Source organism: Budorcas taxicolor, chromosome 14, assembly GCF_023091745.1.
Source record: "Budorcas taxicolor isolate Tak-1 chromosome 14, Takin1.1, whole genome shotgun sequence".
NCBI classification, from domain to species: Eukaryota; Metazoa; Chordata; class Mammalia; order Artiodactyla; family Bovidae; genus Budorcas; species Budorcas taxicolor.
In genome coordinates this window covers 54017456-54040012 of record NC_068923.1, presented here as the reverse complement: position 1 = coordinate 54040012, position 22557 = coordinate 54017456, and positions in this window count along the sequence as shown.

Below are 22557 nucleotides of genomic sequence, written 5' to 3'. Positions count from 1 at the left end.
CTGCAGTATTAAGGAAATGGACATAAAAATGTTAAATAAGCATTTACTCTTTAATTTATAAAGGGTGAATGAAAATGCATGATTGTTCTGAAGCTGACTGTATGGGAAATATATGAGTGTAATATTGGAATGTCTTCAATATTATCTTTCCATCTGCAGCTATTTAAGAACAATACACATATTCATATGCTTCAAGCAGTGGTATAGGCTTTAAAAACACTACTCCTTTTCATAAGAAAAACTTTTTTTTTTCAGACCTGAAAAAACTCTTCCACCCAAAGTAGTACACTTTTTGATCATAATTCAGTGCATGACATCATTAATATTTTAAAAGTTGCTAAGGTAATAAATCTTTGATTATTGTACACTAAAGCTTATTATAGTATTAGCATGGCTAATACATAATGGAAGAGATAATATATATCTAATCAAAGTTAAATCAAAATTAATATTATAATACTCTACTGAGACTCATTTGTTATGTATGTTAATATTAAGTAATAGATAATAACATGGGTGTAGGAAAAATTTGCATGTTGGAAAGATCCTTGAAACATCATGCATTGCTAAGTCAGACAAATTTTATTCTTATTTTGTCTCAAAATAATTTAAAGGTATTTAAAGACACTTCAAGCTGCCAGGGTACAAATATTGATAAAAGTGGAAAGCATAAGTAAAAATTCTATACAAAATGCCATCTTCTATAGCCAGATATTTTCATAAATGTAGGCCTTTAAAATTCAAACTATGTTCTAAGATATATTAACAAAAAGAATAAGAAAAAATTTGAAATCACTAGCTTTTTGAAACAAGCACTCAAAATTGTGTTATGTATTCTCTGAGATAATTACCTCTTGTGATATGTTTAAGAAAAAGATGATAACAAGTGGAATATTTGCAGAGAAATGGAGTTTTATAGATATTTGAAGAACTATAATAATATTTGTACTTCTATTTATTGTACATTTAGCACATATCTGTTCTATATGTTTTACAATGTAATAAGCCATTTAATTCTCACAGCAACTTGACAAGATAGAACTTAATTATACTCACCATTTTACAGTAGAGCAAAGATTACAAAGCTACTGCCAGCAATACAGATAGCATTCATTCAAATACAGGTAGTCTAAACCTTGAGTTTCTACTCTTAACTACAAAGATACTACCAATAGGGTTAATGGAATTATTGTCAATTTTTAAGGAGATATTTGGGGTTAGAATCTTTTGTCTGCTTCTTGACATAGTTGGAATATTGATTCATCAAATGCACTAATGACACTTTGTTGACTTAACTGATTTAATAAAAATGTTCTTCAGTTGAACTTAACATTAATTATAATAGACACACTCATTGAGTTCTAACCATGAAAGAATATGGAAGTCTGTTTTAGAAGATAATGCTGTAGGAGATCCCAGCAAAAATTTAATTGTCCAACAAAAGTGGACAATTAAACAGTTATTCATAAAGTAAAACAACTCTGGAAAAGCTCCAGAGCCCTCTTCATAAGCTTCAGCAATACAGCAGAACAACAATATTTGATAACACATGCTCAGTCGCTTCAGTGGTGTCTGACTCTGTGCAACTCTCTGGACTACAGCCTGCCAGGCTCTCTGTCCATGGGATTCTCCAGGGAAGAATGCTGGAGTGGGTCACCATGCCCTTCTCCAGTATTTGATAATAACTGCACACAGAAAAAGGAAAAGCAGATTTATTTTGTCTGCATATCTCATTCCCAAACCAACATTGCTCAGCGCCAACAGGGAATTCCTCAGTTAGAGTGACACTCATCAGGAAAGGAAGTCTTGTGGGCCACCAGCTTCCCCACCCTTTAGGGGCATTGCACAGAAGTCCTTCAATTTCCTTTCACCCAGACCAGCAAAGCTGAAATATACAGAGATGCAGCTCAGAGCAAGGAAGAAAAACAGTGCTACCAATAATAGTCATGCAATAGGAGCAATCGCAGTTCATATTGTCCTATTCTACAGACAAACCCTGCATCTATGTTATTACAAGCTGATAGCTGGGACCCATGCAACAACCTGTGTCCCTGCAGTTGGCCTCATCAGCCATTGCCACCTATGCTATCCACCTGCCATTGTTTATGTGTCTACAACAGAGCCCTAGCACTACTCGTGTGTGTGTGCTGTCACTTTAGTTGTGTCCAACTCTATGCAACTCAATGGACTATAGCCTGTCAGACTGTGACCATGGGATCCTCCAAGCATAAAACTGGAGTGGGTTGTCATGCCCTTCTCAAGGGGATCTCCCAGATCCAGGGATAGAACCCGCATCTCTTATGTCTCTAAAGCCCTCAGCTGAATGTGTGCATGCAACTAGCTCTGGTTACTTCTGCTGCCTTCCCTGGTTCCTAGACCTTTGATGTGGATGCATTGTAAATGATTCCCAGCAGCACTTATAGCCATATCCCCTGGAGTGCTCACCAAGGACTACAGATATCAATGCTACAGTCCCAGTGGCTTGAGCTGAAGGGTCAACACGGACACCAAGATCAAATGCTGTCATACACCTTTGCACCTCGCATCCTACATCACTAGATCCAGGGTTACAGAAAAATCCAACAGGTTCTTACCCAGAAGTGAAAGTCTTTCCTTACTGAAGTCATTCCATAAAGTCTGAAAGAGGTGATTGCTTCTTTAAATATGCATTTATTTAGTCACAAAGCTAGGAATCATGAAGAATCAAGGAAACATGATGGAATCGAAAGAATGCACATGTAAGAATCCAGTAACTGGCCTCTAAGAAAAAATGATCCAGGAATTTTTCAACAAAGAATTTAAAATATGTATACCTGAAACTTAACACAATACTATAAACCAAATATATTTTAAAAAATAATTTAAAATAATTATTTTAAAGATGTTCAGGGAGCTACCAGAGAATTCAGTTAAGCAATTTAACGACACTAGCAAAAAGTAGTATAAGAATAGAGGAATTTCAACAAAATGATAAAGAAAAATTAAAAACAAGCAAAATTTGAAGTTGAAGTATGCAATAGCTAAATAGAAGAAATCAATAAAGAGCTTCAATAACAGATTGTCCAAGCAGAAGTAGTAATAAGTAAGCACAAGGACAAATCAATTGAAATTATTCAATCAGAGAAGCAAAAATTAAAGAATGAAGAAACCCTACATGTTCTCTAGTATAAAATCAAAAGTATCAACTTGTGAATGATTTGAATTCCAGAAGGAAGAAAAAGTGACAGAAGGTTTATATAAATAAATAATGACAGAACTCAAATCTGCAGAGAGATTTGGATATTCAAATCAATGAAGCTCATAGGTCACCAAACATAATTAACTTAAAGAGATTTTTTGCAAGAGATATTTTAATGAAACTGTCAAAAAGCAAAAGCAAAAAGAAAATCTTAAAGGTAGAAAGAGGAAAAAAATCTTGTAACTTAAAAAGAAACCACCATAAGGCTATATATTAGCAGACTTCTCAGCAGAAACCTCATAGGACAGGAAGGTGTTGGATCATATTTTTGAAGTATTGGAAGAAAAAAAACTGTCAACCAAGAATACTTTATTCTGCAAAGCTCATCACAAATAAAGGAGAGATAAGGACTTTCCCAAATAAACAAAAACTGAGAAAATTTATTACCAATATATCTGCCTTCTAAAATGCTAAAGGAATTTATCAAGTCCAAATGAAAAGATGCTAGTAGTAATAAGAAACAGATGAAAATATACAACACACCGGAAAAGGAAATATATAGTCATATTAGAATACTTTAAAACTGTAATGTGGTGGAGTGTTAACCACAAAACTTTACTATAATTGTTTAACTGTGTGCATGTTCAGTCACCAAGTTGTGTCCGACTCTTTGTAACCTTATGGACTGTAGCATGCCAGGCTCCTCTGTCCATGGGATTTCCCAGGCACGAATACCTGAGTGGGTTTCCATTTCCTCCTGCAGGAGATGTTCCTGACCCAGGCATTGAACTTGTGTCTCCTTCATTATCAGGCAGATTCTTTACCACTAAGCCAACTGGGAAGCCCCAATGGTTTAATTGCATAGTATTAAAAATAACTGCAGGTATAATAATCTGTGAATAGAGACATATATAAAAAGAGATAAATTGTCACTTCAAAACATTTAAAAATGGGAAAAGGGGCTATTGTTTTTGTAAGTAAAGTTAGGTTATTACCAGTTTAATATAAACTGCTCTATCTATAGGTCTTACCTACAGGCTCTGTGGTAAAGAGTTTGCCTGTCAATGCAGAAGACATTCTGCATTCAATCCTTGGGTTTGAAAGATCCCCTAGAGTAAAAGATGGCAACCCACTTCAACATTCTTGCCTGGGAAATCCTATGGACAGAGAAGCCTGGTGAGCTACTGTTCATAGGTTCACCAAGAGTCAGACATGACTGAGCAACTGAACGCTCACACACTCATTATATCTATAAGAAATTTTATGTGAGCCTTATGGCAACCATAACCCAAAAAATATACAGTAGATTCTTTCTAAGAAGTAAGCTTATAGTGATCAATACCTACATGAAGAAGGAAGAAAAAACTTCAAAGAATATAATGCCACACATTAAGGAACTAAAAAAAAAAAAAAAAGGAGAACAAAGTAAGCCCAAAGCTAGAAGAAGGAGGGAAATAATAAAGATAGGAGCAGAAATAGAGTCTGAATAAACATTAGAAAAGATCGAAGTCAAGGATAGACACATAAAATTGTAACTTGCTTAATAAATAATGCACTATAACCTATCTTCACTGATCAAGTTCAGTTTAATTGTTGCTACAGAAATTTGTCTTTCCTCCAAGTGTCATGCAGCCTAAGCCATAAGATTTTGCCCAAACTATTTTTCAGAAACTTGGAGTCAGATGTGTCTAGTTTAAGCTCAAGCTAGTTAAGACTTATTAGGACCACTGCCCTCCAACTAGGCACGCATGAGTATCCAATCTGTGATCTTTTGACATCAGAGAGTTAAAAATTTCACCCTCAGAACAGGCTAATATGTCACCATTTTCTGAGCATGCATCCAATGAAGCAGCTTGTTGCTTAGTTGCACTGGAAGAGAACAGTGTTTACCTTACATTTTTTTCTTATCTTCAATCACCTACCCCCAAGTTCCCTATGACTCAGCTTTATCCCATAAATATCTCAAGCCCCTCACCTTTAGCGAGGAAGATTTGAATTTTTTTTCTCCCATATCCTCACTTGACTGCCTCATGAAGTAAACCTTTTCTCTGATATAAATCTCAGTGTCTCAGTGTTTGGTTCTTGCATATTGGACAAAAACATCTGGTTCAGTAACAGAATCAACAAAGCTAATAGTGTTTTGAACAGATAAGGGCAGTTAATAAAACTTTAGCTAGACTAATTAAGAAAATGCTCAACTGGACAAAATCAGAAGTGGAAGACAAGACATTGCTGTGATACCACAGAAATACAAACAACCATAAAACACTACTATGAACATTATATGCAAATAATTTGACCACCTGGAAGAAATGGATACATCTCTAGGAACATACAGACTAGACTATCCCAGAACAAGACTATACCAAGAAGAAATAGAAAACCTGAACAAACCTTTGATTTTTTTTTTAATTTTTATTTTTACTTTATTTTACTTTACAATACTGTATTGGTTTTGCCATACATTGACATGAATCCACCATGGGTGTACATGCGATCCCAAACATGAACCCCCCTCCCACCTCCTTCCGCACAACTTCCCTCTGGGTCATCCCCGTGCACCAGCCCCAAGCATGCTGTATCCTGCATCGGACATAGACTGGTGATTCGATTCTTACATGATAGTATACATGTTTCAATGCCATTCTCCCAAATCATCCCACACTCTCTCTCTCCCTCTGAGTCCCAAAGTCCACTATACACATCTGTGTCTTTTTTGCTATCCTGCATACAGGGTCAGGATTAAAGATCTAAATGTAAGACCAGAAACTATAAAACTCCTAGAGGAGAACATAGGCAAAACACTCTCCGACATAAATCACAGCAGGATCCTCTATGATCCACCTCCCAGAAATCTGGAAATAAAAGCAAAAATAAACAAATGGGATCTAATTAAAATTAAAAGCTTCTGCACAACAAAGGAAAATATAAGCAAGGTGAAAAGACAGCCTTCTGAATGGGAGAAAATAATAGCAAATGAAACAACTGACAAACAACTAATCTCAAAAATATACAAGCAACTTATGCAATTCAATTCCAGAAAAATAAATGACCCAATCAAAAAACGGGCCAAAGAACTAAATAGACATTTCTCCAAAGAAGACATACGGATGGCTAACAAACACATGAAAAGATGCTCAATATCACTCATTATTAGAGAAATGCAAATCAAAACCACAATGAGGTACCACTTCACACCAGTCAGAATGTCTGCGATCCAAAAATCGGCAAGCAATAAATGCTGGAGAGGGTGTGGAGAAAAGGGAACCCTCCTACACTGTTGGTGGGAAACCTTTGATTTTTAATGCGACTTAATCAATAATCAGAAATTACCCCATATGGAAGAGTCCAGGATGAGGCGGTTTCACTGGTGACTTCTACCAAACATTTGATAAAGAATTAATAACAATCCTTAACCAGCCCTTCAAATAAAAAATGAAGAAGGAATACTCTGAACTTGCTTTACAAGGCCAGCTGGAGAAATTCAAGTACTGCATTTTATCACTTTTATATGGAATTTTAAAAAGCTGAGATAATAGAGAGTAGAATGGTGGTTACAAGAGGCTAGAGGTGGAGGAAATGGGAAAATACTGGTAAAGTAGCACAAATTTCCACAAGCAATATAAAAATTTGGGGGGATCTAATGTACAACAAGAATGAATAGATGGAGCCAAAGCAAAACAACACCCAGTAGTGAATGTGACTGGTGATGGAAGAAAGGTCCAATGCTATAAAGAGCAATACTGCATAGAAATTTGGAATATTAAGTCCATGGATCAAGGCAAATTGGAAGTGGTCAAAAAGCAGATGGCAGGAGTGAATGTTGACATTTTAGCAATCAGCGAACTAAAATGCAATGGAATGGCTGAATTTAACTCAGATGACCATTATATCTACTACTGTGGGCAGGAATCCCTTTGAAGAAATGGAATAGCCATCATAGTCAATAAGAGAGTATAAAATACAGTATGTGGATGCAATCTCAAAAACGACAGAATGATCTCTGTATGTTTCCAAGGTAAATCATTCAATATCACAGTAATTCAAGTCTATGCCTTGGCCAGTAATGCTGAAGAAGCTGAAGTTGAACAGTTCTATAAGACTTATACGACCTTCTAGAACTAAGACCCAAAAAAGATGTCATTTTCATTATAGGGCACTGGAATGCAAAAGCAGGAAATCAAGAAATACCTGGAGTAACAGACAAATTTGGCCTTGGAATACAAAATGAAGCAGGGCAAAGACTGACAGAGTTTTGCCAAGAGAATACATTAGTCATAGCAAACACCCTCTTCCAACAACAAAAAAGAAGACTCTACACACGGACATCACCAGATGGTCAACAACGAAATCAGATTGATTTTATTCTTTGCAGCCAAAGATAGAGAAGCTCTATACAGTCACCAAAAACAAGACCAGGAGCTGACTGCAGCTCAGATCATGAATTCCTTATTACCAAATTCAGACTTAAATTGAAGAAAATAGAGAAAACCACTAGACCATTCAGGTATGACCTAAATCAAATCTCTTATGATTATACAGTGGAAGTGAGAAATAGATTTAAGGGCCTAGATCTGATAGAGTGCCTGATGAACTATGGATGGAGGTTCGTGACATTGTACAGGAGACAGGGATCAAGGCCATCCCCATGGAAAAGAAATGCGAAATAGCAAAATGGCTGTCTGGGGAGGCCTTACACATAGCTATGAAAAGAAGAGAAGTGAAAAGCCAAGGAGAAAAGGAAAGATATAAGCATCTGAATGCAGAGTTCTAAAGAATAGCAAAGAGAGATAAGAAAGCCTTCCTCAGTGAGTGGAAAGAAATAGAGGAAAACAACAGAATTGGAAAAACTAGAGATCTCCAAGAAAATTAGAGATACGAGGGGAACATTTCATGCAAAGATGGTCACAATAAAGGACAGAAATGGCATGGACCTAACAAAAGCAGAAGATACTAAGAAGAGATGGCGAGAATACACAGAAAATCGTACAAAAAAAGATCTTCATGACCCAGATAATCACGATAGTGTGATCACTCACCTAGAGCCAGACATCGTGAAATGTGGAGTCAAGTGGGCCTTAGGAAGAATCACTGTGAACAAATCTAGTGAAGGTGATGGAATTCGAGTTGAGTTATTTCAAATTCTAAAAGATGATGCTATGAAAGTGCTACACTCAATATGCCAGCAAATTTGGAAAACTCAGCAGTGGCCACAGGCCTGGAAAAGGTCAGTTTTCATTCCAACTCCAAAGATAAACAATGCCAAAAATGCTCAAACTATCACACACTTGCATTCTTCTCACACAGTAGTAAAGTAAGGCCCAAAATTCTCCAAGCCAGGCGTCAACAGTATGTGAACCATGAGCTTCCAGATGATAAGGCTGGTTTTAGAAAAGGCAGAAGAACCAGAGATCAAATTGCCAATATCTGCTGGATCATCAATAATGTAATAGAGTTTCAGAAAAACATCTATTTGTGTTTTATGGACAATGCCAAAGCCTTTGACTGTGTGGATCACAATAAACTGTGGAAAATTCTGAAAGAGATGGGAATACCAGACCACCTGACCTACCTCTTGAGAAACCTGTTTGCAGGTCAGGAAACAACAGTTAGAATGGGACATGGAACAACAGACTGGTTCCATATAGGGAAGGGAGTTTGTCAAGGCTGTATATTGTCACACTGCTTATTTAATTTCTATGCAGAATACATCATGAGAAACACTGGGCTGGAAGAAGCACAAGCTGGAATCAAGATTGCTGGGAGAAATTTCAATAACCTCATATATGAAGATGACACCACCCTTATGGCAGAAAGCAAAGAACTAAAAAGCCTCTTGATGAAAGTGAAAGAGGAGCGTGGAAAAGTTGGCCGAAAGTTCAACATTCAGAAAATGAATATCATGGCATCTGGTCCCATCACTTCATGGCAAATAGATGGGGAAACAGTGGAAACAGTGGCAGACTTTATTTTGAGGGGGCTCCAAAATCACTGCAGATGGTGACTGCAGCCATGAACTTAGAAGATGTTCACTCCTTGGAAGAAAAGTCATGACCAAACTGACAGCATATTCAAAAGCAGAGACATTACTTTGCCAACAAAGGTCCATCTAGTCGGGGCTATGGTTTTTCCAGTAGCCATGTATGGATGTGAGAGTTGGACTATAAAGAAAGCTGAGCACCGAATAATTGAAGCTTTTGAACTGTGGTGTTGGAGAAGACTCTTGAGAGTCCCTTGGACTGCAAGGAGATCCAGCCAGTCCACTGAAGGAAATCAGTCCTGAATATTCATTGGAAGGATTGATGTTGAAGCTAGAATTCAAATACTGTGGCCACCTGATGCAAAGAGCTGACTCATTGGAAAAGACTCTGATCGTGGGAAAGAATGAAGGTGGGAGGAAAAGGGGCTGACAGAGGATGAGATGGTTGGATGGCATCACTGACTCAATAGACATGAGTTTGGGTAAATTCCAGGAGTTGGTTATGGACAGGGGGCATGGCCTGCTGCAGTCCATGGGGTCACAAAGGTTCAGACACGAATGAGCGACTGAACTGAACTGAATGCACAGAATTGTGATTATAGTCAATAATACTGTTATATATACTAGAAATTTGCTGAGACTTAAATTTTAAATGTTCTCACTAAAAATTGGAAATAATAACTATGTGATGTAATGGAGGTGTTAGTTATGAGCTATTGTATAATCAGTTTACTGATTAAGTGTATTAAATCAACATGTTGCATACTTTCAGTTCAGTCAGTAAGTTCAGTCACTCAGTCGTGTCCGACTCTTTGTGACCCCATGAATTGCAGCACTCTGGACCTCCCTGTCCATCACCAACTCCCAGAGTTCACTCAGACTCACGTCCATCTAGTCCGTGATGCCATCCAGCCATCTCATCCTCGGTCGTCCCCTTCTCCTCCTGCCCCCAAACCCTCCCAGCATCACAGTCTTTTCCAATGAGTCAACTCTTCACATGAGGTGGCCAAAGTACTGGAGCTTCAGCTTTAGCATCATTCCTTCTAAAGAAATCCCAGGACTGATCTCTTTCAGAATGGACTGGTTGGATCTCCTTGCAGTCCAAGGGACTCTCAAGAGTCTTCTCCAACACCACAGTTCAAAAGCATCAATTCTTCAGTGCTCAGCATTCTTCACAGTCCAACTCTCACATCCATACATGACCACAGGAAAAACCATAGCTTTGACTAGACGAACCTTAGTCAGCAAAATTAATGTCTCTGCTTTTCAATATGCTATCTAGGTTGGTCATAATTTTTCTTCCAAGGAGTAAGCATCTTTTAATTTCATGGCTGCACTGACCATCTGCAGTGATTTTGGAGCCCCCCAAAAATAAAGTCTGACACTGTTTCCACTGTTTCCCCATCTATTTGCCATGAAGTGATGGGACCACATGCCATGATCTTCGTTTTCTGAATGTTGAGCTTTAAGCCAACTTTTTCACTCTCCTCTTTCACTTTCATCAAGAGGCATTTTAGTTCCTCTTCCCTTTCTGCCATAAGGGTGGTGTCATCTGCATATCTGAGGTTACTGATGTTTCTCCCGGCAATCTTGATTCCAGCTTGTGTTTCTTCCAGCCCAGCGTTTCTCATGATGTACTCTGCATATAAGTTAAAAAAGCAGGGTGACAATATACAGCTTTGATGTACTCCTTTTCCTATTTGGAACCAGTCTGTAGTTCCATGTCCCGTTCTAACTGTTGCTTCCTGACCTGCATACAAATTTCTCAAGAGGCAGGTCAGGTGGTCTGGTATTCCCATCTCTCTCAGAATTTTCCACAGTTTATTGTGATCCACACAGTCAAAGGCTTTGGCATAGTCAATAAAGCAGAAATAGGTGTTTTTCTGGAACTCTCTTGGCTTTTCAATGATCCAGTGGATGTTGGCAATTTGATCTCTGGTTCCTCTGCCTTTTCTAAAACCAGCTTGAACATCAGGAAGTTCACGGTTCACATATTGTTGAAGCCTGGCTTGGAGAATTTTAGTATTTGGTAGCATTGGCAAACATTTTTTATCATTTCGCTTTGTTTCATCCATTAAGAAAAATTATCCTAAATGATTAAAAAAAAAATTGTTTGCAAATTCAGTTTCCTCTTATATCAAACCAAATTGATTACCATGTACCTCTATGTGGTAGCAGTTTTGAGGGACACTCTTAGATTAAAGAGTGTCAAATATACAAACTTTGCTTTTCCAAGTGAAAACTTTTTTCCTACTGTTGTGCTAGTTAAAAATCTATAGAATTGCTACTCTGATTTAGTGATGTACCTAAAAGTTTCCCAGTGATAAACTCCAGGGGTAAGCTAAGATCTTACCCTTCAGGTCATAAAGAAGTTGAATTAGTTATACTTCTTACCATTCCCTTATCACCTAGTACTAATCATATATTACTATTTCCTGCTAGTAGATATTTACTGTTAAATGTCAATTTTCTCCATCTATTAATGTATTTAAAGGAGATTAGATTTTTTTTTTTTTTGTCATGGTATACTCAGAACCAAGCACATGTGAGTCACCAGTAGTTGTTTAATGGATGAGTGAATGAATGAATGAGTTAAATATAAATCAGTGTATAGATATCTAAAAGAAGAGTATACTTTTTCTGTTTTGATCATGAATGTAAAAATACAGTTCTTTTGCTTACATTTCTTTCACTTGAGATTTTAAGCATAAAGCAAAAATCATAACTTGAGGGAAAATTGGTTTCAAAATTATTAGTAAGAAGCAAACCTGCTCATTCAGATACTACCTGGAATAAAACTGTCACAGCTCAGTGGAAGCCATGCATAAAGTCACAATGGGAGAACTAAAGCAATAACAATAATAAAACAAATAATAACCACCACTAATTGAATATGATGAGCTAAAACAAAAGCAAAATAAACATTTTCATTTGAATCCAATAATTGATATTGGGTATAGATTAGAATCAAATGGATTTTCTCAACTGGGTTTATTTGCTTCTCTATTCATTGAAGGAAGTATTGGCAATATCAGGAGACCTTTTTGATTATTACAAGTTGTTTGGTTGCTCGTGGGTGTGTTGAGTAGGGCCAAGCATGCCAGTGAACATCTTACAATGCACAGGATAATTTCCTCTATGCCTCTGGTCCCTATCAACAAAGAATTATCTAGTCCAAAATATCAATAGTGCTGAGGTTGATAAATCCTGATGTAATATGTAACAATCAATTACTCATTCAAAGCCTCCATTTGAATATTATTCTTCAAGTAAACAAATTAGATTCTAGGCTTTCCACAGTTTTTTATATTTACTCAAATTTGGTTCTTCAAAAGTAATAACTATCTCAGGTGAAATTTTACAAACTTTATTTCCTCCAGAGTATTTCTTCTGCAATTCTGGTTTTTATCATTAGAACATTGAATTGGAAATTTGATCTTGAAAACTTAGCTTATGTTAAAATTCTATTCACTTGTATTTTGACTGGAAAACATATAATAAGATAAACAAATGGTGTTTATTTGCCTAGTACATTTGTGCTTAACATACATATTAGTTTTTTTAGGAATGACAAATGGACACAAATATTTGGAGATTTAACATATGTGTGTGCATGTATGTTCAGTTTCTCAGTCAAGTCCAACTTTTTGTGACCCCAGAGACTGTAGCTGATCAGGCCCCTCTGTCCTTAGGATTTTCCCAGCAAGAATACTAGAGTGGGTTGCCATTTCCTCCTCCAGGGAAATTTCCCTACCCAGGGGTCTAACCCACATCTCCTGCATCAGCAGGCAGATTCTTTACCACTGAGTCGTATGTAAGTCATATGTAATCTTAGCATATGTAAGTAATATTTTATTTATTTTGGAAGACTTCTGTATTTGTTTTTTTTTTAATTTCTGTTATAACAAATTATGACAAATTTAGCATTAATACGTGTTTATTATCTCATCGTTTCTACAGGTTAGAAATGAAGGTGAACTCCACTGAGTCCTCTCTCTAGGGTCTCACAGGCAGAATTCAAGGTATAGACAAGAACAAGATCCTCACACAATACCCTGGGCAAGAATTAATTTCCACATTTGTTCACATTAGGCATACCTATATTAACTAGAAATGTCCCTGTTTTATATGTTAAATAAATTTAATTCTACCTCCAAGTTATTTTGCCACACAAAGGAACATATTCACAAGTTCCAGCCATGAGGGTGTAGATTTTTTTTTGGCAGGGTGAGGATGGGAGGTGGCATTCTGCCTGCCACAAATCCTATTTTATAGTTTTAAAATGTTTTAGAAATAATGACAACAATCTTTGATATTTAATTAATATTCATATGTCCTAGATATTTTAGTCACTTTCATACATAATGTATTTCACTCATCACTGAAGTGAATTATTTTAATGTTTCTAATACAAGCATCATTTTGGTGGATCTTATTAATAAAACCGTAGTTAAAATAGCAATTGCATTGACACTTTAAAAATATCCAATGGAATATTTGATTATTTTTACCTAAACTACCTTGTTTTCCCCCAAGTAATTCATTGCTACCCAGGAGATTCAATGAGAGACCAAAAACAATTTGGATTCCATTCTCAAAGGACTTTAGTGAAGAGTTTTCTTCTCAACCAAGAATAAACTTCTGAGGTTCAAATTAAGGGCACCTTCCAAAGTCATGAAGCAAAATTGAGGTTCAATATCAGGATTGAAGCAAGAAAGATCAAAAAACAGGAAAGAGATAACAGAAGTATGTAATCAAGACATAATGTCATATATACAGTTAGAAAGTAATAAAACACAACATAAGGGAATGTGTTCAAAAATCATCATTGTTAATTTCTTCATGACTGCTAATTCAATTTTCTTGCTCTTTTAAGCCAACTGGCTCATAGAAAATCTATTTTTAATTTATATCCTGGAAAATTTCATAAATAGGTAATTATTTTAAAAACAAGCATTCACAGAAGTTAAAAAGAAAAATCATAAAAATAGACTAAATAAAAAACTTTTAATGGCTCAGATGGTAAAGAATCCACCTGCAATGTGGGAGACCTGGGTTTAATCCCTGGGTTGGGAAGATCCCCTGGAGGAGGTCATGGCCACCCACTCCAGTATTCTTGCATTGAGAATCCCCATGGACAGAGGAGCCTGGCAGGCTACAGTCCATGGGGTTGCAAAGAGTTGGACATGACTGAGTGACTAAGCACACAAAGTAGCTTTAACTTTTAAAATAGATCTCTAAAAATCTATAAAATTTTATCTTTAATTTTTAAAAAGAACAAAGTAAATGTCCTTACCATACAACTATGTTTTTAAAATGCCTATCTATTCATTTTAGTCTATACCATTACACTGCTAAGAGGAAAGATTGTTAGAAATGCTTGCCAATCAGATCAAATGAAAATCAAAATGAAAATCTGACAAACTGCAGGAAACATTCAGAGCAATGTTAAGTGGGTTCAAAATGATAGCCCTCCTCACTGAAGTCCTTTGAGAACAGAGTGTCTATATGCCAGAGATGCCATAAGGACTGGAGTTAAAGAAGTGAGAAAAGCATCTGTAAGGAATGCAAGCCTATTTTTATTATGGCTTTACAAAGTATAGAAGTAATTATTGTTGTTCAGTCACTAACTCATGTCGCTCTTTGCGACTCCATGAACTGCAGCACACCATGCTTCCCTGTCCTTCTCTATCTCCTGGAGTTTGCTGAAACTCATGTCCATTGAGTCAATGATGTCATCCAACCATCTCATCCTCTGTCACCCCCTTCTCCTCCTGCCCTCAATCTTTCCCAGCATCAGGGTTTTTTTCCAGTGAGTCAGCTCTTCGCATCAGGTGGCCAAAATATTAGAAATTCAGCTTCAGCATCAGTCCTTCCAATGAATATTCAGGGTTGATTTCCTTCAGGATTGATATAGGTTCCTTTTTTTTTTTTTTTTTTTTTTTTGCTTTTCGTTAGATCAAAGAGAAGGATATCTGGAACAGTATATACAATATTTGAAGGAAGTTCCTTTTAGAAATTAAATTAAAAGACATTTTAAACTGAATATTAAAATAGCATTAGGAAACAAAGCTGTAATCAAAGAAAAACTAAAACAGGAAGAAAATAAAAAGATTGTGCTTAGCATTTTATCAAGTGTTCATTTGATTAAAAGACAACATGCAAAAAACTCAAGAAGAAACAGTAAATTGCAAAACCACATCAGAGGAGGTAAACACAGGTGAGTTGCAACTGTTAACTTTACTAGCTAAAAAGACGTTACACATTCAATGCCCAGGAGATAGAGTTTGGCAACTTCTTTAGTTGATAATATTGTTTTTATGATACCATGATACCCACTTGTATTGAATCCATATATATAAAATTCTTAAATCTATCAATCAAATTTAAAAGTCTGGCCAAAAATCCCATGGGCTCAACGTTAAATTTCCCCACATTTGTCAAACCCGCCTATATTGAATTTCCACTTACATCAACCTATTAGTTCCCCAGCAATGCTGTGTTTTTATAGGGCTTTATACCACTTCCTGGTGCTGCAGAGAAGAGGCAGAACAAGAGATTGACACTACCAATGTGCTTTTCTACAAATATTGAATTGCTTTGTTTTATCAAAATTTCTGTCTGATCTCTGAAAATTAGATATACAGTAAACTCGCTTCACTTTCTACAGAGTTAGAACAAAGTTGACTGAAATTGTTAAGATACTAAACGTTGATGAAATGTTTACCTGCTTCTTTCTGTCTTGTCCTAATTTTGAAGGTTGTTATCTTAAAAAATCCCTACAAATATTTCAGGACACTTTTCCTATTGTAGGAAAAGACAGTGGGTGGATGTATTTCCCTTTTAGATTATAAAATGTGTTTTGTTTTTAATTTATGGAGTATAAATTGCATAGCATCTGTCTTGGGGATATGTTTGGCACTTAAGACTTTAGAGTGGCTGTAAAAGACAGAATCTTGTAAAAGTGTGAATATTTATATCACAATATTATTTTTTGTTGTTTAACCATTCTAGGTTAAGCACACAAATGTTACTTTATTACAGTTAAGAAAAATTCTTGTTGTTGCATTTTGCCTGCAATTAGAAAATCTTTTTTTTTAAAGTTTTCTTAAGAGACACTTTATAACTTTCATATTCAGGGGAAACATTTGAAACTAGATTGATTTCTTTGATCACAATGTGCATTTTAATTTAATTTGCATAAACCCTGCCTTTGAAAATATGTTTTAGGGGTAAATAACCCACTCCAGTGTTCTTGCCTGGAGAATCCCAGGGACGGGGGAGCCTGGTAGGCTGCCATCTATGGGGTCGCACAGATTTGGACATGACTGAAGTGACTTAGTAGCAGCAGCAGCAGCCAGCAGCATGCTGAAGAATAATGCATTATATAAAGAGTTAGCTACTTCTTTTAAATAAATGTTTAGGAAATGAACATCCAAATTTATTCCAAATGGTAAGTATCTGACAAAAGATGAAGAATAAAATAATTTAAGGACAAAAAAGTGCCTGCTTATAGAAAACACTTATAAACTGTGTTGTATGAGGTGTTAGTGCTTCATGGGAGGAGGGCATGGCAACCCACTCCAGTAGTTTTGCCTGGGGAATTCCCATGGACAGAGGAGTCTTGCCAGCTAGTCCATGAGGTCACAAAGGGCAACTGAGTGACTAAGCATAGCACAGTGTTTCCTTGGGAGAAGACTTTTGAATTGTTTACATACTAAAATGGATATGTGCATTACAAAAATAAAAATTTGAGCAATATCCTTAACAATTGACATTAATGACTCCACTGAACATAATTTATTATTAATGAAATTATTTTCATAATTATCATTTTGTTTATCAAGATATGTTCATGATAAGTTCTTTTTATTTCATCATTTAGTGGGAAATGTTTGTTACCATGATTGACTTCTCAAAGTTTCTGATACAAATTGTACTCCTAGTAAAGATCTTCAAAATTTTTTAACTCAGCTTAGAAAATCTTAATTAATAGTATGACAAATCTCATGAATGGATAAATATGATGATTTTTGCGTTCATTGTCTAAATGACTGCTCCTAAGTTAATTGATTCATAATCATGTACAAAACGTTTGTGAAGTGCCAGCTATGTCTGCAGTGGAACTAAGTGCAGTAATGGGAAAATAAGAATAAATAAATTACAATGCTGTACTTGTGGCATTTTATAGCATACAAGAGTGGTTGACATATAAATTATATTTTGATTCAAGATATCAAAAGAAATGTATGAATTACCATGTAAGCAATAAAAAAAGATAGCCTTTTTATGATTAAAGGAACAATGTTCTCTTACATAAATCAGAGCCAACCTCACTTCTATCCCATGGTTAACTTTTTTTTTAATTTATTTTTTTATTGAAGGATAATTGCTTTACAAACTTTTGTTTTTTGTCAAATCTCAACATGAATCAGCTATAGGTATACATATATCTGTTCCCTTTTGAACCTCCCTCCCATCTCCCTCCCCATCTCACCCATCTAGGTTGATACAGAGCCCCTGTTTGAGTTTCTTGAGTCACACAACAAATTCCCATTGGCTATCTATTTTATATATGGTGATGTAAGTTTCCGTGTCACTCTTTCCATACATCTCACCCTCTCCTCCCCTCTCCCCATGTCCAGAAGTCTATTTTCTATGTCTGTTTCTCCATTGCTGCCCTGTAAATAAACTCTTCTGTACCATTTTACTAGATTCCATATATATGTGTTAGAATATGATATTTATATTTCTCTTTCTGACTTACTTCACTCAGTATAATAGGTTCTAGATTCATCCACCTCATTAGAATTGACTCAAATGCATTCTTTTTTATGGCTGAGCAATAGTCCATTTTGCATATGTACCACAACTTCTTTATCCATTCATCTGTTGGTGGACATCTAGGTTGCTTCCATATCCTAGCTATTATAAATAGTGCTGCAATGAACAATGGAATACAGGTATCTTTTTCAATTTTGGTTTTCTCAGGGAGAAGGCAATGGCAACACACTCCAGTACTCTTGCCTGGAAAATCCCATGGATGGAGGAGCCTGGTAGGGTGCAATTCATGGGGTCACAAAGAGTCGGACATGACTGAGTGATTTCACTTTCACGCATTGGAGAAGGAAATGGCAACCCACTCCAGTATTCTTGCCTGGAGAATCCCAGGGATGGTGGAGCCTGGTGGGTTGCCGTCTATGGGGTCACGCAGAGTCAGACACGACTGAAATGGTTTAGCAGCAGCAGCAGGGTATACGCCTAGGAGTGGCATTGCTGATATAGTGGTTTTATCCCTACATTTTTAAAGAATCTCCATACTGTCTTCCATAGTGGCTGTATCGATTTACATTCCCACCAACAGTGCAAGAGTGTTCCCTTTTCTCCACACCCTCTCTAGCAATTATTGTTTGTAGACTTTTTGATGATGACCATTCTGACTGGTGAGAGGTGATGTCTCATTGTAGTTCTGATTTGCATTTCTCTAATAATGAACGATGTTGAGCATCTTTTCATGTGTTAGCCATCTGTATGTCTTCTTTGGAGAAACGGTCTGTTTAGGTTTTTTCCCCCACTTTTTGATTGGGTTGTTGGCTTTTCTGGCATTGAGCTGTACGAGCTTCTTGTATATTTTGGAAATTAATCCTTTGTCAGTTGTTTCATTTGCTATTATTTTCTCCTATTCTGAGGGTTGTCTTTTCGTTTTGCTTATAGTTTCCTTTGCTGTGCAAAAGCTCTTAAGTTTAAACATGTCCTACTTGTTTATTTTTGTTTTTATTTCTGTTACTTTAGGAGGTGGGTCATAGAGGATATTGCTTTGATTTATGTCATCTAGTGTTCTGCTTATGTTTTCCTCTAAGAGTTTTATACTCTCTGGTTTTACATGTACGTCTTTAATCCATTTTAAGTTTATCTTTGTGTATGGTGTTAGGAAGTGTTCTAATTTCATTCTTTTACATGTAGATACCTAGTTTTCCCAGCACCTCCTCCTCCCAGAGGAGGCTCTCTTTGTCCCATTGTATACTCTTGCCTCCTTTGTCAAAAATAAGGTACCTATAGAAGTATGGGTTTATTTCTGGGCTTTCTATCTTTTTCCACCTGTCTATATTTCTTTTTTTGTGCCAGTACCATACTTTCTTGATGACTGTAGCTTTGTAGTATAGTCTGAAGTCAAGAAGGCTGACTCCTCCAGCTCCACTTTTCTTTCTCAAGACTGCTTTGGCTATTCAGGGTCTTTTGTGTTTCCATACGAATTGTGAATTTTTTTGTTCTAGTTCTGTCAAGAATGCCATTGGTAATATGACAGGGATCACACTGAATCTGTAGACTGTATTTGGTATTATATCATTTTCAGAATAATGATTCTTCAGGAACATGGAATATTTCCCCATCTGTATATGTCATCTTTGATTTCTTTCATCAGTGTCATATAATTTTCTGTGTAGAGTTCTTTCTTCTCCTTAGGTAAATTTATTCCAAAATATTCAATTCTTTTGATTGCAGTGGTGAATGAGTTTGATTCCTTAATTTCTCTTTCTGATTTTTCATTGCTAGTATATAGAAATGCAAATGATTTCTGTGTATTGATTTTGTATCCTGCAACTTTTCTAAATTTACTGATTAGCTCTAGTAATTTTCTGATACTATCTTTAGGGTATTCTATATACAGTATCATGTCATCTGCAAACAGTGAGAGCTTTACTTCTTCTTTTCCAATCTGAATTCTTTTTTTTTTTCTTCTCTGATTGCTGTAGCTGGGAGTTTCAGAACTACATTGAACAATAATGGTGAAAGTGGACACCCTTGTCTTGTTCCTGATCTTAGGGGGGAATGCTTTCAGTTTTTCAACGTTAAAATAATGTTTGCTGTAGGCTTATCATACATGGCCTTTACTATGTTGAGGTAGGTTCCTTCTATGCCCATTTTTTGAAGAGTTTTAATCATAAATAGGTGTGCTGAATTTCATCAAAGACTTTTTCTGCATCTACTATGATGATCATACGGTCTTTATCTTTCAATTTATTAATATGGTATATCACATTGATTGATTTGCTTATATTGAAGAATCCTTCCATTCCTGGAATAAACCCAAATTGATCATGGTATGTGAGCTTTTTGGTGTGTTGCTAAATTCTGTTTGCTAAAATTTTGTTGAGGATTTTTTTATCTATGTTAATCTGTGATATTGGCCTGTAGTTTTCTTTTTTGTGTGTTGTCTTTGTCTGGTTTTGGTATCACAGTGATAGTGGCCTCATAGAATGAGTTTGGAAGTGTTCTTTCCTCTGTAATTTTTTGGAAGAGTTTTAGGATAAACATTAGCTCTTCTCTAAATGTTTGATAGAATTCTACCAGGTTGCCATCTGGTCCTGGGCTTTATTTTTTGGGGAGAATTTTTTTTTTTTTTTAATCACAGCTTCAATTTCAGTGCTTGTAATTGGGTTGTTCATAATTTCTGTTTCTTCCTGGTTCAGTCTTGGAAGATTGAACTTTTCTAAGAATCTGTCCATTTCTTCCAGGTTATCCATTTTGTTACCATATAGTTGTTCATAATAGTCTCTTATAATCCTTTTTATTTCTGCATTGTCTGTTGTAACCTCTCCTTTTTCATTTCTAAATTTGTTCATTTGATTCTTCTCTCTTTTTTCTTGATGAGTCTGGCTAAAATTTTGTCAAGTTTATTTATCTTCTCAAAGAACCAGCTTTGAGTTTAATTTATCTTTGCTATTGTTTCTTTCATTTCTCTTTATTTCTGCTTGGATCTTTATGATTTCTTTCCTTTTACCAATTTTAGGTTTTTCATTCTTCTTTTTCCAGTTGTTTTATTTGAAAAGTTAGGTTTTCTATTTGATGTTTTTCTTGTTTCTTGAGGTAGAATTGTATTGCTGTAAACGTCCCTCTTAGAACTGCTTTCACTGCATCCTATAGGTTTTGAGTTGTCATGTTTTCACTGTCATTTGTTTCTAGAAATTTTTTTATTTCCCATTGATTTCTTCAGTAACCTGTTGGTTATTTAGAAACATGTTATTTAATCTTCATGTGTTTCTATTTCTTACAGTTTTTTTTCTTGTAAATGATATGTAGTCTGATAGCATTGTGGTTGGAGAAGATGCTTGATACAATTTCAATTTTCGTAAATTTACTCAGGTTTGATTTGTGACCTAAGTTATGGTCTACCCAAGAAAATGTTCTATGTGCGTTTGAGAAGAAGGTGTATTCTTCTGCATCTGGGTGGAATGTTCTGAAGATATCAATGATCCATCTCATCTAACGTATCATTTAAGACTTGTGTTTCCTTTTTAATTTTCTGTTTTGATGATCTGTCCATTGGTGTGAATGGGGTGTTAAAGTCTCCTACTCTTATTGTATTGCTTTCAATTTCTCCTTTTATGTCTGTTAGTGTTTGTCTTATGTATTGGGGTGTTCCTATGTTGGGTGCATAGATATTTATAATTGTCATGTCTTCCTCTTGGGCTTGATCCCTTGATCATTATGTAGTGTCCTTCCTTATCTCTTGCAATCTTTAGTTTAAGGTCTATTTTGTCTGATATGAGGATTGCTACTCCAGCTTTGTTTTGCTTCCCATTTGTATGGAATATGTTTTCCCGTTCTCTCATTTTCAGTCTATATGTGTCTTGAAGTCTGATTGGGTTTCTTGTAGACAGCATATATATGGGTCTTGTTTTTGTATCCATTCAGCCAGTCTGTGTCTTTTCATTGGAGCATTTAATCCATTTACATTGAAAGTGTTATTGATATATATGTTCTTATTGCCATTTTCCTAATTGTTTGAGATTGATTTTGTACATATTTTTTTCTTCTTTTGTATTTCTTTTTCTAAAATTTATTTTATGGAAGGATAGTTGATTGACAATATTGTGTTAATTTCTCCTGTACAGCAAAGTGACTCAGTTATACATATATATACACTGTTTTTCATATTCTTTTTCATTATGGTTTATCACAAGATATTGAACATAATTCTCTGTGCTATACAATAGGGCCTTGTTTATCCATTGTGTGTGTATATATATATATATATTTATTTATTTATATTTATTTTATTTATTTATTTTTTACTTTACAATATTGTATTGGTTTTGCCACACATCAACGTGAACCCGCCACAGGTGCACACGTGTTCAAGTCTCTTTAACATTTGTTGTAAATTGGTTTGATGGTACTAAATTCTCTTAATTTTTGCTTGTCTGAAAAGTTTTTTATTTCTCCATCAATTTTGAGTGAGATTCTTGCTGGGTAGAATAATCTTGGTTGTAGATTTTCCCCTTTCAGTAATTTAATTATATTCTGCCATTCCCTTCTGGCCTTCAGAGTTTCTGCTTAAGATCAGCTGTAAAGTGTATGGGATTTCCATTGTATATTACTTGTTGCTTCTCCCTTC